At 58.6% G+C, this 16930-nt stretch overlaps 1 protein-coding gene across 18 annotated transcripts in view; it reads right to left on the minus strand.

Annotated features, from left to right (window-relative positions):
* LOC138497200 (poly(rC)-binding protein 3-like) overlaps positions 1 to 16930 on the minus strand; it is a 3473032-nt gene that overhangs the window by 157718 nt on the left and 3298384 nt on the right. For 13 of the 18 annotated variants that reach the window (XM_069620521.1, XM_069620508.1, XM_069620510.1 and 10 more), the window contains one exon: positions 3089 to 3186. The exons of the other annotated variants lie outside the window; for them this stretch is intronic. The gene's annotated coding sequence lies outside the window, so the exon portion shown is untranslated. The remainder of the gene's footprint in view (positions 1 to 3088; positions 3187 to 16930) is intronic. 18 annotated transcript variants of the gene reach the window in all.

A 16930-nucleotide genomic window follows, 5' to 3' on the forward strand; every position in this document is an offset into this window, starting at 1 on the left:
GACAGAGGAAGTTTAGCAGCCGTAGTAAAATACAAGCTGGGGAGAAACCTCTGTGGACCCAAGCTTTCTCTTGGGCTATTCTAACTCCACACCTTCCTCTGCCTGACAACATCAAAAGTAGTCAGCATCCTTGTGTGGGGAGGCCATTGTAGCTGCACGGTATTTTCTGAAGCAATGGCTCCCAGGAGACCTCCCATGGAGTCTTCCTGTTCCCAGGAAATCAAAGAGAGGGTTGCCTGCACTGGACGCAACATGTTTTTTCGGAGTACACCCAGCACAGGCGGGCCTAATACACACCAGGCCCTGTCATAAATGAGTCCCTGTCAAGCTGACAAAATGACATCAATTGCTTGTGATTGCATAAATGTGCAATCTTAGTAGAAGCCACCATGTCAAAACTAGGGATTGCTTATATTTTGTTTTTTCAAATGTGATCAGATTTCACAGGGACAAAATTATGATATTTAAAAACAGAGATGCATCAGGTTAAAAATCCAACTCTGTTGTAACTTTGGCTTCAGCAGCTGTGTCCAGGAATGCATATGTGACCTTTAATCAGCCTTGCTGCCACTGCCGGCCAACTTCTGCGGATGTCAGGAGGCAGTCACATCAAGGTGTTTGTGTGCATTAGGTTTTTTGGCATGGATGATTATGAAAGTGGGATCTGATTAGCAGATCCCAGTTTTTGAAACTTAATTACTTGCATCATTTCATAAATAAAAATAAAAATGCTCAGGCTATCCTACCGTCACCAGATGCCATTCCTTCACACCAACTCACTCTAAATATAGTACTACTTTTCACTACACACATAGACCACCCTGCATGTTGCAGTCTCATGCCTTCCAACACCACATTACCTCGACAGAGCTATGCAAAAGCTCACAACTATCTCTGACACCCAATGCCTCTCCCCATGCACCCTTTGAACTTGGTCTGGCTTTGCTGTTATTTATCAGCTATTGGGCTCTCCCTTCAAGATAAAACACTTGAATATGGGCCACAGCCCATCACACAGAGCCCTAAAGGCACCCAGGACTCGGGACTTCTGGCCTGCACTCAGAAACACCTCAGTTGTCACATCTACCTTCCCTTCTATCCTAATTACAACCTTTTCCTCCTCTTTTCCTATAGATCCATGAACAAGGAAGCTGTCAAAATGGCAGAGGTGCACCATACAAGAACTCTTTACATTACATGTCCTGTCCATTGGAAATGTCTTTAGAGGAAGCAAACGTTGGACCTCATTACAAGTTTGGTGGTAATTCAGCCGTAAATCCACCGAATTACCAGAATACTCGCTTACCGTTAATACCACTTGGTCAAGTGTGTTTACAAGTGGTGATAATTCCCCTTTTTTGTAGTCCATAGGACTCCATGGGGATTTTTGAACTGCACAGAAAATCCACAGATTTCTGGTGGTAAAGTGACAGATTCAACACCAGCTTTTTGCTGGAGGTAAATCCTCCACTTCATCTCCAAACGTATAGTTTGGCTGCACAGGAAAAATGCCAGAAATTCTGTTACTGACCAAAAAAGGTGACAGTAACTGAGTTACCATCACTTTTTTTCCAGCGAACCGAACTTGTAATGAGGCCCAAATCTACGCCAGGCTGTAGTCATCTTGGTGTCGTCATTAACAAGGGATAGTAAATAAATTAGGCCCAGGTAACATCATCAGAAATTCCAAATCATGATGTCCCCTGTTGCCTTTCCATGCATATATCTCTGAAAGTCACAGGAGACCCCACACTCTGGGTTAGGGTATTAGTGTCACAACTAATCTCGGAAAGAAAGTCCAGAGGATCAAATTTAAGTATCAAAGGATTTTATTAGACCTGATACATTTTCTAATATATGAGTTGAATCATGATTTAATCAGCACTTAAAGTAGTAATTTACATAGCAGGAAAGTTAAGAACACACAAGTTCAATAAAAAAACAACATACCATTCAATTGTTTATTCATTCATCCACATGCGCCTGTCATACATTAATATACTCATACTACACAGCACTATATGCGAGATAAAACCTATTACAGTCATAACATACAATTCATCAATTTAATTGTTATAGAAAAAAGATGGGTCACTGATACTTCATCCAGCAATTCGGGCAATGAGCACCTGAATAATCAATCCTTGGATGACCACCCTTTTCGAGGAAGGGGCAGCCGAAGAGGCTGCAGAAACGCCCCCCAAGGCCGGATGACTCACAATATAGTGTGCCCATGCAGAATACCCCTGGGCAGGGAATGATGCATCAGGACTTCCAGACACGCAACAGAGCGTACAGCTGGTAAATGAAACATTACCCATTTTCAACCTTTCTTTCCGCATACTAACATGGGCAGAGACATCTATCTTGAAACAGGGTTCATACTTTGTCCCAACTCAGAACCCAAGTGCAATGTTGTTAATAGGGGAAGTTAAAGGCTTTTAACGCAAACTTAGGTGACGTTTCTATTTTTTGGACAATGCGGGGCCCAGAGAACCTAACATTTCAGGCCTTTCTAGACCTTCCTCCTTCACCCCCAATTCCAGTGATCTGCCTCCTGAGGTGGCCATTTTTGAAAAATTGGTACTCAAGGAAAGAGAGCAACAGATTTGGCATCCTAGAAATCAGTCGGGTTCTAACTTGAAACTATCAGAATTTCAGGCAATTCAAACACTAGCTTCTGATCCGTCGATAGTGATTAAGGCCGCCGATAAGGGTGGGGGGATAGTGGTCTGGGATGCTGTCAAATATGACCAAGAAGTGTTAAGACTCCTACACATCCCTGGCCACTACACCAAAATCACTAGAGACCCCTCGACAGGTCTAATAAAATCCTTTGATACTTGGTCTTTAAATTTGATCCTCTGGACTGCCTTTCCATGCATATCATGTTTTTCCTCTGGATAATTGAATTTTCAAGAAATCGGTCAAGAAAAGAATTATACAGACAATTGTGATAAATTGACTTCTGTGCTGCAATGAGTAGAGGCTAAAGCGCTTGCTAAGGCGCTTGCTTGGCCCTTACACTTCTACAAACCAACAGCCAACATAATCACAAAGGTAAAACAGTGACAGTTAAGCGACATACCTCCTTCTTTTGTGGTAACGTGTGCCGAGGGAAGGCTATACTCTCAAGTGGAGTGTGAATGTGGTTCAGTAACAACCCAAAAAGCAAACTGTAACAATCTGAAATAAAGGAATGTCCAGTCAAGTTTCTATAAATGCACCATGTACAATAATAACTAACTAGAAAAACACTGCACAAAACCCACCCCTAAGGAAAGAACACAGAACAAGCAGAGATATCAAAATGCAGCACTGTAGAGTAATGAATCAGGGGTGTAAGGCAAGTAATACACTTAGAGGGTAATTCATAGACATTCGCACAAAAGTGGAGCACGCGGCTGGCGCACAGTGTCCCCGTGCGATACACTGCGCCAGCCGCGTGCGAAAAAATCCTTTTCATCGCACAGCGAATTCATGGATTTTAGCTCAGAAACCAGCCGTGGCGCAGAGCGGCGCAGAGCGGCGCAGCGACCCTGCAGCAGCGCCAGTTACGCCCCCAAGAACGCCCTCGCGCAAGGAAAAGCCTTCAAAATTCCCAAATCATTGCAAAGGGCTGCGCTAACCCTGGACCAGTTCACAGGGCTGCCAAACAGCAAACGCCAAGCGGGGAACGAGTATTTCAGTGGTTCTCGGGAAGTTCACACGCGATTGTCCTGGGTACGTGTACATCAGGGGTGCGTGGGAAGTAACACACACGATTCCATCAGGGCACGTGTATTCCAGGGGTGCGCAGGGAGCACCACACGTGAATTGCACGTGTGGGTCCTCCCAGGTGTACCCTCTACACCATCCACGGCCCCTGCAGGCGGCCCACACCACAGGGGGCGGTACACCCCCTTTTTGGCGCCGCCGTTTCGCCGCGGGCCGGTTCGGCGCGGCCAGTTGGCCGCACCGGCCAGTTCGCCGTGCCCATTTCGGCGCGGGAGCCTTTCTGGCGCCGCCGATTTGGCGCGAGGGACGTTTGGACGTGGCTGACATTGCAGCCACATCTAAACTTCCTCACGCCAAATTTAAAAGCATAATTATTTTCAAATGCAGCACGTTGACAGGAACTGTGCCTGACAACGTGTTGCATTTGAAAATAATTTGGGGTCAAGTGACTGGCGTGAAGTGTAGTATTTTTTATTGTAAATTGCCCAAATGCTTTATCATTATTTGACTGTTCAAATATGCAAGTTAAATAGGCAACTTTTGCTGCCCCAGGCACAAGGCCAGTATGGTCTTGTGGTTAAGTTCCAAGCCTCACAATCTTGCAGGCCATGGTTCGTGGCTGGGCTAAAGCTTTTAATTTTATTCTATTTGAAAAAAAAATAATGTGAAATTTTGCAAATAGAATAAAATTAAAAGCTTTAGCCCAGCCAGGAACCATGGCCTGCAAGATTGTGAGGCTTGGAACTTATCCACAAGACCAAACTGGCCTTCTGCCTGGGGCTGCAAAAGTTACATATTTAACCCCCATGATTGAATAGTCTAATAAGAAAAAAATAATAAAGCATTTGGGCAATTCACAATAAAAAATAACCCTCTGCCCAATACCACCCCTCTCCTCCCACCACCTGCCCACTACCACCTCCCACCACCTGCCAGCTACCACCTCGCTCCTCCACCCCTGCCCACTACCACCTCCCACCACCTGCCAACTACCACCTCGCTCCTCCACCCCCTGCCCACTACCACCTCCCCATCCCACTCCCTGCCCTCTACCACCTCCCACCTCCCACCACCTGCCAGCTACCACCTCTCTCCTCCACCCCCTGCCCACTACCACCTCCCACCACCTGCCAGCTACCACCTCTCTCCTCCACCCCCTGCCCACTACCGCCTCCCACCACCTGCCAGCTACCACTTTGCTCTTCCACCCCCTGCCCACTACCACCTCCCAGCTACCACCTCGAAGGTAGTGGCCTTGCGTTAAGTTCTCTACCCCAGAGTCTTGCAGGCCATGGTTTGTGGATAAACAGAACCTTTCGTTAATTCCCCCTTTTAAATAAAAATAATGTGATATTTTGCAAATAGAATAAAATTAAAAGCTTTAGCCCAGCCACGAACCATGGCCTGCAAGATTGTGAGGCTTTGAACTTACCCACAAGACCAAACTGGCCTTGTGCCTGGGCAGCAAAAGTTTTGTATTTAAGTCCCATGATTGAACAATTGATAAAGAAAAAAAAATAAAGTATTCGGGCAATTCACAATAAAAAATACTCTAAAGCATGTGCTTTAAAATAAATACTGTAAAAATAATACTGTAACTCCCTCCCCGCGCCAAAACATCATTTGCCCAAATCACATAAAAAAATACTGTAACACCCACCCCGCGCCAAAACATCCCCGCGGCCAAACGTCGCAGCGCCGAATTGGGCGCGCCAAAATGGGCGTGCCCAATTGGCTCCCACGCCGAATCAGTCGCGGCGAATCGGCCCATGCCGAACTGGCCGCACCTAATCGTCCTGCTCCGCACAGGGGCCTACCCTGTACATGTCCCGCAGGCAGCCCAACCCACATGTCACCTTGCACTACTGCCCACCAACGCATGTCCCCCTGCGCCCCCAGCCCCCAGCATCCAGGGGCACCCTTCACCAGGCCCCCACTCATTTCCAACTCATGTCTCCCAGCACCCCCACCCCCAGCAGTGCAGGGCACCCTCCACCAGGCCCCCACACATGTCTCCCAGCACCCCCACCCCCCAGCAGAGCAGGGCACCCTCCACCAGGCCCCCACTCATGTCCAACTCATGTCTCCCAGCACCCCCACCCCCCAGCAGTGCAGGGCACCCTCCACCAGGCCCCCACTCATGTCTCCCAGCACCCCCACCCCCAGCAGTGCAGGGCACCCTCCACCAGGCCCCCACTCATGTCTCCCATCACCCCCACCCCCCAGCAGTGCAGGGAACCCTCCACCAGGCCCCCACTCATGTCTCCCATCACCCCCACCCCCCAGCAGTCAGGGGCACCCTCCACCAGGCCCCCACTCATATCTACCATCACCCCCAACACCCAGCATCCAGGGGCACCCTCCACCAGGCCCCCACTCATGTCTCCCATCGCCCCCACCCCCAGCAGTGCAGGGCACCCTCCACCAGGCCCCCACTCATGTCTCCCATCACCCCCAGCCCCCAGCAGTCAGGGGCACACTCCACCAGGCCCCCACTCATGCCCCCTGCACCCCCACCCACCAGCAGTCAGGGGCACCCTCCACCAGGCCCCCACTCATGTCCCCCTGCACCCCCACCCCCCAGCAGTCAGGGGCACCCTCCACCAGGCCCCCACTCATGTCCACCTCATGTCCCCCCTGCACCCCCACCCCCCAGCAGTCAGGGGCACCCTCCACCAGGCCCCCACACATGTCCCTCTGCACCCCCACCCCCCAGCATCCAGGGGCACCCTCCACCAGGCCCCCACACATGTCTCCCATCACCCCCACCCCCCAGCAGTCAGGGGCACCCTCCACCAGGCCCCCACTCATGTCCAACTCATGTCCCCCTGCACCCCCACCCCCCAGCATCCAGGGGCACCCTCCACCAGGCCCCCACTCATGTCTCCCAGCACCCCCACCCCCCAGCAGAGCAGGGCACCCTCCACCAGGCCCCCACTCATGTCCAACTCATGTCTCCCAGCACCCCCACCCCCCAGCAGAGCAGGGCACCCTCCACCAGGCCCCCACTCATGTCCAACTCATGTCTCCCAGCACCCCCACCCCCCAGCAGTGCAGGGCACCCTCCACCAGGCCCCCACTCATGTCTCCCAGCACCCCCACCCCCAGCAGTGCAGGGCACCCTCCACCAGGCCCCCACTCATGTCTCCCAGCACCCCCACCCCCCAGCAGTGCAGGGCACCCTCAACCAGGCCCCCATTCATGTCCCCCTGCACCCCCACCCCCTAGCATCCAGGGGCACCCTCCACCAGGCCCCCACCCATGTCCAACTCATGTCTCCCATCACCCCCACCCCCCAGCAGTGCAGGGCACCCTCAACCAGGCCCCCATTCATGTCCCCCTGCACCCCCACCCCCTAGCATCCAGGGGCACCCTCCACCAGGCCCCCACTCATGTCCAACTCATGTCTCCCATCACCCCCCCACCCCCAGCCGTCAGGGGCACCCTCCACCAGGCCCCCACTCATGTCCAACTCATGTCTCCCACCACCCCCACCCCCAGCAGTGCAGGGCACCCTCCACCAGGCCCCCACTCATGTCCAACTCATGTCTCCCAGCACCCCCACCCCCCAGCAGTGCAGGGCACCCTCCACCAGGCCCCCACACATGTCTCCCAGCACCCCCACCCCCAGCAGTGCAGGGCACCCTCCACCAGGACCCCACTCATGTCCAACTCATGTCTCCCAGCACCCCCACCCCCCAGCAGTGCAGGGCACCCTCCACCAGGCCCCCACTCATGTCTCCCAGCACCCCCACCCCCAGCAGTGCAGGGCACCCTCCACCAGGCCCCCAATCATGTCCAACTCATGTCTCCCAGAACCCCCACCCCCAGCAGTGCAGGGCACCCTCCACCAGGCCCCCACTCATGTCTCCCATCACCCCCACCCCCCAGCAGTGCAGGGCACCCTCCACCAGGCCGCCACTCATGTCTCCCATCACCCCCACCCCCCAGCAGTCAGGGGCACCCTCCACCAGGCCCCCACTCATGTCTACCATCACCCCCAACACCCAGCATCCAGGGGCACCCTCCACCAGGCCCCCACTCATGTCTCCCATCACCCCCACCCCCCAGCAGTGCCGTGCACCCTCATCCACCAGGCCCCCACTCTTGTCTCCCATCACCCCCACCCCCCAGCAGTCAGGGGCACCCTCCACCAGGCCCCCACTCATGTCTCCCTGCACCCCCACCCACCAGCAGTCAGGGGCACCCTCCACCAGGCCCCCACTCATGTCTACCATCACCCCCAACACCCAGCATCCAGGGGCACCCTCCACCAGGCCCCCACTCATGTCTCCCATCACCCCCACCCCCCAGCAGTGCCGGGCACCCTCCACCAGGCCCCCACTCATGTCTCCCATCACCCCCACCCCCCAGCAGTCAGGGGCACCCTCCACCAGGCCCCCACTCATGTCTCCCTGCACCCCCACCCACCAGCAGTCAGGGGCACCCTCCACCAGGCCCCCACACATGTCCCCCCGCACCCCAACCCCCCAGCATCCAGGGGCACCCTCCACCAGGCCCCCACACATGTCTCCCATCACCCCCACCCCCCAGCAGTCAGGGGCACCCTACACCAGGCCCCCACTCATGTCCAACTCATGTCCCACTGAACCCCCACCCCCCAGCATCCAGGGGCACCCTCCACCAGGCCCCCACTCATGTCCAACTCATGTCTCCCAGCACCCCCACCCCCAGCAGTGCAGGGCACCCTCCACCAGGCCCCCACTCATGTCTCCCAGCACCCCCACCCCCAGCAGTGCAGGGCACCCTCCATCAGGCCCCCACTCATGTCCAACTCATGTCTCCCAGCATCCCCACCCCCCAGCAGTGCAGGGCACCCTCCACCAGGCCCCCACTCATGTCTCCCAGCACCCCCACCCCCAGCAGTGCAGGGCACCCTCCACCAGGCCCCCACTCATGTCCAACTCATGTCTCCCAGCTCCCCCACCCCCAGCAGTGCAGGGCACCCTCCACCAGGCCCCCACTCATGTCCCCCTGCACCCCCACCCACCAGCAGTCAGGGGCACCCTCCACCAGGCCCCCACACATGTCCCCCTGCACCCCCACTCCCCAGCATCCAGGGGCAGCCTCCACCAGGCCCCCACACATGTCTCCCATCACCCCCATCCCCCAGCAGTCAGGGGCACCCTCCACCAGGCCCCCACTCATGTCCAACTCATGTCCCCCTGCACCCCCACCCCCCAGCATCCAGGGGCACCCTCCACCAGGCCCCCACACATGTCCCCCTGCACCCCCACCCCCCAGCATCCAGGGGCTTCCTCCACCAGGCCCTCACACATGTCTCCCAGCACCCCCACCCCCCAGCAGTGCAGGGCACCCTCCACCAGGCCCCCACTCATGTCCCCCTGCAGCCCCACCCCCCAGCATCCAGGGGCACCCTCCACCAGGCCCCCACTCATGTCCAACTGAAGTCCCCCTGTACCCCCACCCCCCAGCATCCAAGGGCATCCTCCACCAGGCCCCCACTCATGTCCAACTCATGTCTCCCATCACCCCCACCCCCCAGCAGTGCAGGGCACCCTCCACCAGGCCCCCACTCATGTCTCCCATCACCCCCACCCCCAGCCGTCAGGGGCACCCTCCACCAGGCCCCCACTCATGTCCAACTCATGTCTCCAACCACCCCCATCCCCAGCAGTGCAGGGAACCCTCCACCAGGCCCCCACTCATGTCCAACTCATGTCTCCCAGCACCCCCATCCCCCAGCAGTGCAGGGCACCCTCCACCAGGCCTCCACTCATGTCTCCCAGCACCCCCACCCCCAGCAGTGCAGGGCACCCTCCACCAGGCCCCCACTCATGTCCAACTCATGTCTCCCAGCACCCCCACCCCGCGGCAGTGCAGGGAACCCTCCACCAGGCCCCCACTCATGTCTCCCAGCACCCCCACCCCAGCAGTGCAGGGCACCCTCCACCAGGCCCCCACTCATGTCCAACTCATATCTCCCAGCACCCCCACCCCCAGCAGTGCAGGGCACCCTCCACCAGGCCCCCACTCATGTCTCCCATCACCCCCACCCCCCGGCAGTGCAGGGCACCCTCCATCAGGCCCCCACTCATGTCTCCCATCACCCCCACCCCCCAGGAGTCAGGGGCACCCTCCACCAGGCCCCCACTCATGTCTACCATCACCCCCAACACCCAGCATCCAGGGGAACCCTCCACCAGGCCCCCACTCATGTCTCCCATCACCCCCACCCCCCAGCAGTGCAGGGCACCCTCCACCAGGCCCCCACTCATGTCTCCCATCTCCCCACCCCCCAGCAGTCAGGGGCACCCTCCACAGGCCCCCACTCATGTCCCCCTGCACCCCCACCCCCCAGCAGTCAGGGGCACCCTCCACCAGGCCCCCACTCATGTCCAACTCAAGTCCCCCTGCACCCCCACCCCCCCCAGCAGTCAGGGGCACCCTCCACCAGGCCCCTACACATGTCCCCCTGCACCCCCACCCCCCAGCATCCAGGGGCACCCTCCACCAGGCCCCCACACATGTCTCCCATCACCCCCACCCCCCAGCAGTCAGGGGCACCCTGCACCAGGCCCCCACTCATGTCCAACTCATGTCCCCCTGCACCCACACCCCCCAGCATCCAGGGGCACCCTCCACCAGGCCCCCACTCATGTCCAACTCATGTCTCCCAGCACCCCCACCCCCCAGCAGTGCAGGGCACCCTCCACCAGGCCCCCACTCATGTCTCCCAGCACCCCCACCCCCAGCAGTGCAGGGCACCCTCCACCAGGCCCCCACTCATGTCCAATTTATGTCTCCCAGCACCCCCACCCCCAGCAGTGCAGGGCACCCTCCACCATGCCCCCACTCATGTCCCCATGCACCCCGACCCACCAGCAGTCAGGGGCACCCTCCACCAGACCCCCCCTCATGTCCCCCTGCACCCCCACCCCCCCAGCAGTGCAGGGCATCCTCCACCAGGCCCCCACTCATGTCCAACTCATGTCTCCCAGCACCCCCACCTCCCAGCAGTGCAGGGCTCCCTCCACCAGGCCCCCACTCATGTCCCCCTGCACCCTGACCCACCAGCAGTCAGGGGCACCCTCCGCCAGGCCCCCACACATGTCCCCCTGCACCCCCACCCCCCAGCATCCAGGGGCACCTTCCACCAGGCCCCCACACATGTCCAACTCATGTCCCCCTGCACCCCCACCCCCCAACATCCAGGGGCACCCTCCACCAGGCCCCCACACATGTCCCCCTGCACCCCCAACCCCCAGCATCCAGGAGCTTCCTCCACTAGGCCCCCACACATGTCCAACTCATGTCTCCCAGCACCCCCACCCCCAGCAGTACAGGGCACCCTCCACCAGGCCCCCATTCATGTCCAACTCATGTCCCCCTCCAACCCCACCCACCAGCATCCAGGGGCACCCTCCACCAGGCCCCCACTCATGTCCAACTCAGGTCTCCCATCACCCCCACCCCCCAGCAGTGCAGGGCACCCTCCACCAGGCCCCCACTCATGTCTCCCATCACCCCCACCCCCCAGCAGTCAGGGGCACCCTCCCCCAGGCCCCCACTCATGTCCAACTCATGTCTCCCAGCACCCCCACCCACAGCAGTGCAGGGCACCCTCCACCAGGCTCCCACTCATGTCCAACTCATTTCTCCAAGCACCCCCATCCCCCAGCAGTCAGGGGCACCCTCCACCAGGCCCCCACTCATGTCTCCCAGCACCCCCACCCCCAGCAGTGCAGGGCACCCTCCACCAGGCCCCCACTCATGTCCAGCTCATGTCTCCCAGCACCCCCACCCCCTAGCAGTGCAGGGCACCCTCCACCAGGCCCCCACTCAAGTCTCCCAGCACCACCACCCCCAGCAGTGCAGGGCACCCTCCACCAGGCCCCCACTCATGTCCAACTCATGTCTCCCAGCACCCCCACCCCCACTAGTGCAGGGCACCCTCCACCAGGCCCCCACTCATGTCTCCCATCACCCCCACCCCCCAGCAGTGCAGGGCACCCTCCACCAGGCCCCCACACATGTCTCCCATCACCCCACCCCCAGCAGTCAGGGGCACCCTCCACCAGGCCCTCACTCATGCCTCCCATCACCACCACCCCCCAGCAGTGCAGGGCACCCTCCACCAGGCCCCCACTCATGTCTCCCATCACCCCCAACCCCCAGCAGTCAGGGGCACCCTCCACCAGGCCCCCACTCAAGTCCCCCTGCACCCCCACCCACCAGCAGTCAGGGGCACCCTCCACCAGGCCCCCACTCATGCCCCCCTGCACCCCCACCCCCCAGCAGTCAGGGGCACCCTCCACCAGGCCCCCACTCATGTCCAACTCATGTCCCCCTGCACCCCCACCCCCCAGCAGTCAGGGGCCGCCTCCACCAGGCCCCCACACATGTCCCCCTGCACCCCACCCCCCAGCATCCAGGGGCACCCTCCAGCAGGCCCCCATACATGTCTCCCATCACCCCCAACCCCCAGCAGTCAGGGGCACCCTCCACCAGGCCCCCACTCATGTCCACCTCATGTCTCCCAGCACCCCCACCCCCCAGCAGTGCAGGGAACCCTCCACCAGGCCCCCACTCATGTCTCCCAGCACCCCCACCCCCAGCAGTCAGGGGCACCCTCCACCAGGCCCCCACTCATGTCTCCCAGCACCCCCACCCCCAGCAGTGCAGGGCACCCCCCACCAGGCCCCAACTCATGTCCAACTCATGTCTCCCAGCACCCCCACCCCCAGCAGTGCAGGGCACCCTCCACCAGGCCCCCACTCATGTCCAACTCATGTCTCCCAGCACCCCCACCCCCCAGCAGTGCAGGGAACCCTCCACCAGGCCCCCACTCATGTCTCCCAGCACCCCCACCCCCAGCAGTCAGGGGCACCCTCCACCAGGCCCCCACTCATGTCCCCCATCACCCCCACCACCCAGCAGTCAGGGGCACCCTCCACCAGGCCCCCACTCATGTCCAACTCATGTCTCCCAGCACCCCCACCCCCAGCAGTGCAGGGCACCCTCCACTAGGCCCCCACTCATATACCCCTGCACCCCCACCCCTAGCAGTCAGGGGCACCCTCCACCAGGCCCCCACTCATGTCTCCCATCACCCCCACCCCCCAGCATCCAGGGGCACTCTCCACCAGGCCCCCACTCATGTCCACCTCATGTCTCCCAGCACCCCCACCCCCCAGCAGTGCAGGGCACCCTCCACCAGGCCCCCACACATGTCTCCCAGCACCCCCACCCCCCATCAGTGCAGGGCACCCTCCACCAGGCCCCCACTCATGTCTCCCATCACCCCCACCCCCGAGCATCCAGGGGCACCCTCCACCAGGCCCCCACTCATGTCCAACTCATGTCTCCCAGCACCCCCACCTCCCAGCAGTGCAGAGCACCCTCCACCAGGCCCCCACTCATGTCTCCCAGCACCCCCACCCCCCAGCATCCAGGGGCACCCTCCACCAGGCCCCCACACATGTCCAACTCATGTCTCCTAGCACTCCCACCCCCAGCAGTGCAGGGCACCCTCCACCAGGCCCCCACTCGTGTCCAACTCATGTCTCCCAGCACCCCCACCCCCCAGCAGTGCAGGGCACCCTCCACCAGGCCCCCACTCATGTCTCCCAGCACCCCCACCCCCAGCAGTGCAGGGCACCCTCCACCAGGCCCCCACTCATGTCCAACTCATGTCTCCCAGCACCCCCACCCCCAGCAGTGCAGGGCACCCTCCACCAGGCCCCCACTCATGTCCAACTCATGTCTCCCAGCACCCCCACCCCCCAGCAGTGCAGGGCACCCTCCACAAGGCCCCCACTAATGTCTCCCAGCACCCCCACCCCCAGCAGTGCAGGGCACCCTCCATCAGGCCCCCACTCATGTCCAACTCATGTCTCCCAGCATCCCCACCCCCAGCAGTGCAGGGCACCCTCCACCAGGCCCCCACTCATGTCTCCCAGCACCCCACCCCCCAGCACTGTGGGGCACCCTTCACCAGGCCCCCACACATGTCCCCCAGCCAACATGTCATCACAATCTAGATCCCTGGCCCTTATGGTCAGCCTCCAAATGCCAAACACCCACCCGAGTATTGCATCCACCCACTTAGAAATGGCAATAACATGATAGAACCGCAATTGCAAGTTTGGAAATGAACACATGTCCCTCACATACACCCAAAGGGTGTCAGTGAATGTCAAAACCCATATCATGATATGCATGAAACCAATGAGATGATACTACACATTGAAGTTTGAAGAAAAAATATGTATTAAAAGCAACATAAATTGAATCAAAAATAAACAAACAATAATGGGAATAAAAAAAAATAAACCAGCATGTCCATGAAATAATGCAAAACCACAAATCATAATCCAAAGGAAAGGTGTCCAAAGTCACAGTCCACAAAAGTAAATACAATGGAAAATTAAAATCGAAAACCATTGCTCCATGGGTAAATCATAAAAAAAAATGGAAATCCAACAGTCAACTATATACAGATAAACAATCCAGGGTCCAAGATCCCAACAGAAGAAATGAAACCTATCTAATAACACTACCTAATTAAAAAAAACTATATACAAAAATGTGGCCCATTGTCCAAAAGGTCCAAAAAAAATGCAAAATCAAAGGAAACCTAACACTAACTACAGAACTATTTACAAGGGCAGCGGGCTAGTCCGACGGCTCACTTTGGGATGTTCCGGGCCAGGGCATCATCGAACTCCTGCTCAATGTCCCGGAGGCGGTCCTCCTCCATGGCCCCAGGGTCTGCAGGGCCGTCGACATGTTCACCCCTAACTCCATGCGGATTGCCTCAAGGCACTCGGCCCGCCTCAGGGCCCTCCGCATGGAGTTCTCCGCCCTGACCATCGTGAGCCGTGCCTCTTCCGCCCGCTGCCGCTCCGCATCTATGGCGTGGCCCAACCGCTGCCACACAGAAGACACTTCCCGTCCTGGGTCCTCCTGCCCTCCGGCCGATGCCTGCCCCTCCGATGTCGAAGGCCCCGAGCCATCATGGCTCCCACCACATTGCTGCTGCTGCTGTGCCTCTGCCTGTGCACTGCCTCCTGCTGCCTGCACATCCTCCGCTGGCTGGGGTGCAGTCGTTGATGTAGCCACCCCTGCTGGACATCCGACTCCCGACTGTGACAGGGATGCCTCCTCCACCAGCCTGGCCGCACCGTCAGAGGCAGCTCCACAGGGCACCCAGGTGTCTAATGGGTGGGAAGATGGCACAGAGGATGACTAGCGCATAGGGGGTTCAGTTGAGGAGGGGGTCGGAGCAAGCCCCATCAAACAGAGGAATCCGGCCTGGGTGACCTGTCTGAGTAGGCAGACGCGGTCAACGAGCCATTCGAGATGACGTGCAGTCTCCTCATGAAAAGACTGCAGGTCACCTCGCATGGCCCGTTGACGCAACGCCACACCGGTCAGGACAGGCTCAACCCGGACCCGGATAGCCACGTCCGCAGGCAGAGGAAGGCCAACTGTCGTGAGCTCATCCCCTGCCTGAAAACGGGTCTGGACGTAGGCATCCCTGCTGGTGCAAGATGATGCAGTGACAGGATCAGGGACAGGATTGCACACAGGCACCTCCGCGGCGACCTGTGCTGCCTCCTGTCCCTGGTCCTCCACTGCACCACTAGCACCAGTGGAATCCCCACCTCGAGACCCCGTCTCTGTTGCTTGCACGGCCTCCTCCTCCACCAAACCCCCCACTAACCTGGATGACTCCGTGCCATCTTCCCCCGTTGGGCCCTGTGGGGTCCCAGCTGCCCCTTCTGCTGCGAGGAGTCCAACTCCGACCTCCGTCTCTTGGACCTCCCCCCGGCAGCTGCGGCCTGGGACGCGGCACTGGGCTCCTCACTCCACGACGAGATCACAACCAGGGAGGGGAGCCAGGCCTTGCGTCTCCGGCTGGCGGTGCGATCCCCGCCGCTGTGCTCCACAGCACCTTCTCCGCCCTCTTCATCAGTTGACGCTGCAGACAGGGAGAAATAAAACACAGGCATCAGGGCACTGTACAATGGACACATACACACATGACAGTTGTACATGAGTGGCATTGGCAAACCTCAGACATGGCATCACAATCGGCAACACACATGTCATTTCAACTTGCACACATGAGCCATACCACAGCCATATCGCAACTGTCAGCACCATCCATACACATACAACAGCATGAGCAGGCAAAGGTGAGCCAGACAACACATGCAACACAGGGAGTGCACTACACATGCACGCACACCACCACACTTGCATGCATGTGTACACCTCAGCCAACTGTCGCAGTGTTCAGATGGGCATCCATGTCACATCTGCCAATCAGGCTTCCACATCCCGCTGTCACATGCATCCATGTTGCATCACTGTTGCACCCTTGTCAAATACACACACATGCACATGTACACAGTGCTGATACATGCAGCTGAAAACAACATACATGCGTGACATCACGAACATGCCTACTTACATACACATTCATCCAAACATGTGTGCCCACACAACTGCATTTGGCATGCAAGCCTACACACACAAGCACCATCCATGTCTCACACATGACAGCCCTCGCATGTGTTAGCCTCATGGCCCTGTACACCCCCCACCCATACTCGGCCCCATACAAACAGATGTGCAACCTGCACACTACTGGCACATCACCACACGCACAGCTTACAATCATGATGCATGTACACTTACCGCTCGACTCCAGACGGGTCTGCCTCTCAAGGGCCTGGACGTGGAGGGCTGGGGATATGCGTTCCAGGACCCTCATCTGATCTTCCGACAAGTGGCCCCGGCGCCCCTTAGCATCCGCTGCCTTCAAGAGGCGCCGGGCCTTGTTGAGGGTCCTGGACCTGAAGTCCTCCCAGCGCTTCTTGACATGTTGGAAGTCGCGGACTGCCACCCCCTCCGCGTTGATGGCAGTCACGATGTCCGTCCAGATCCGAGTCCGTCCTTCCTTGTCGGCGCGCACACTTCCAAAGAGGGCATCATACTGCCCCAGGACTTGCTCCACCAGGACACCAACTTCGGTGACAGTGAAGCTGGTGCCCCTCTGCCTCTCTGGCCGGGGGTTGTCAGCGGTGCCAGATGTTGCAGTGCCCGACATGACAACCCCAGAGGCAGGAGTGGGTGGGCAACTGGGTCCTGGGGCAGGGCTGTGGAGTGATGGAATCCCAGTCGGGAGTCTTCGGTTCCAGCAGGGGTGGTCACAGCAACA

Source organism: Ambystoma mexicanum, chromosome 5q, assembly GCF_040938575.1.
Source record: "Ambystoma mexicanum isolate Mex_15411 chromosome 5q, UKY_AmexF1_1, whole genome shotgun sequence".
In the NCBI taxonomy this organism is placed as follows: domain Eukaryota; kingdom Metazoa; phylum Chordata; class Amphibia; order Caudata; family Ambystomatidae; genus Ambystoma; species Ambystoma mexicanum.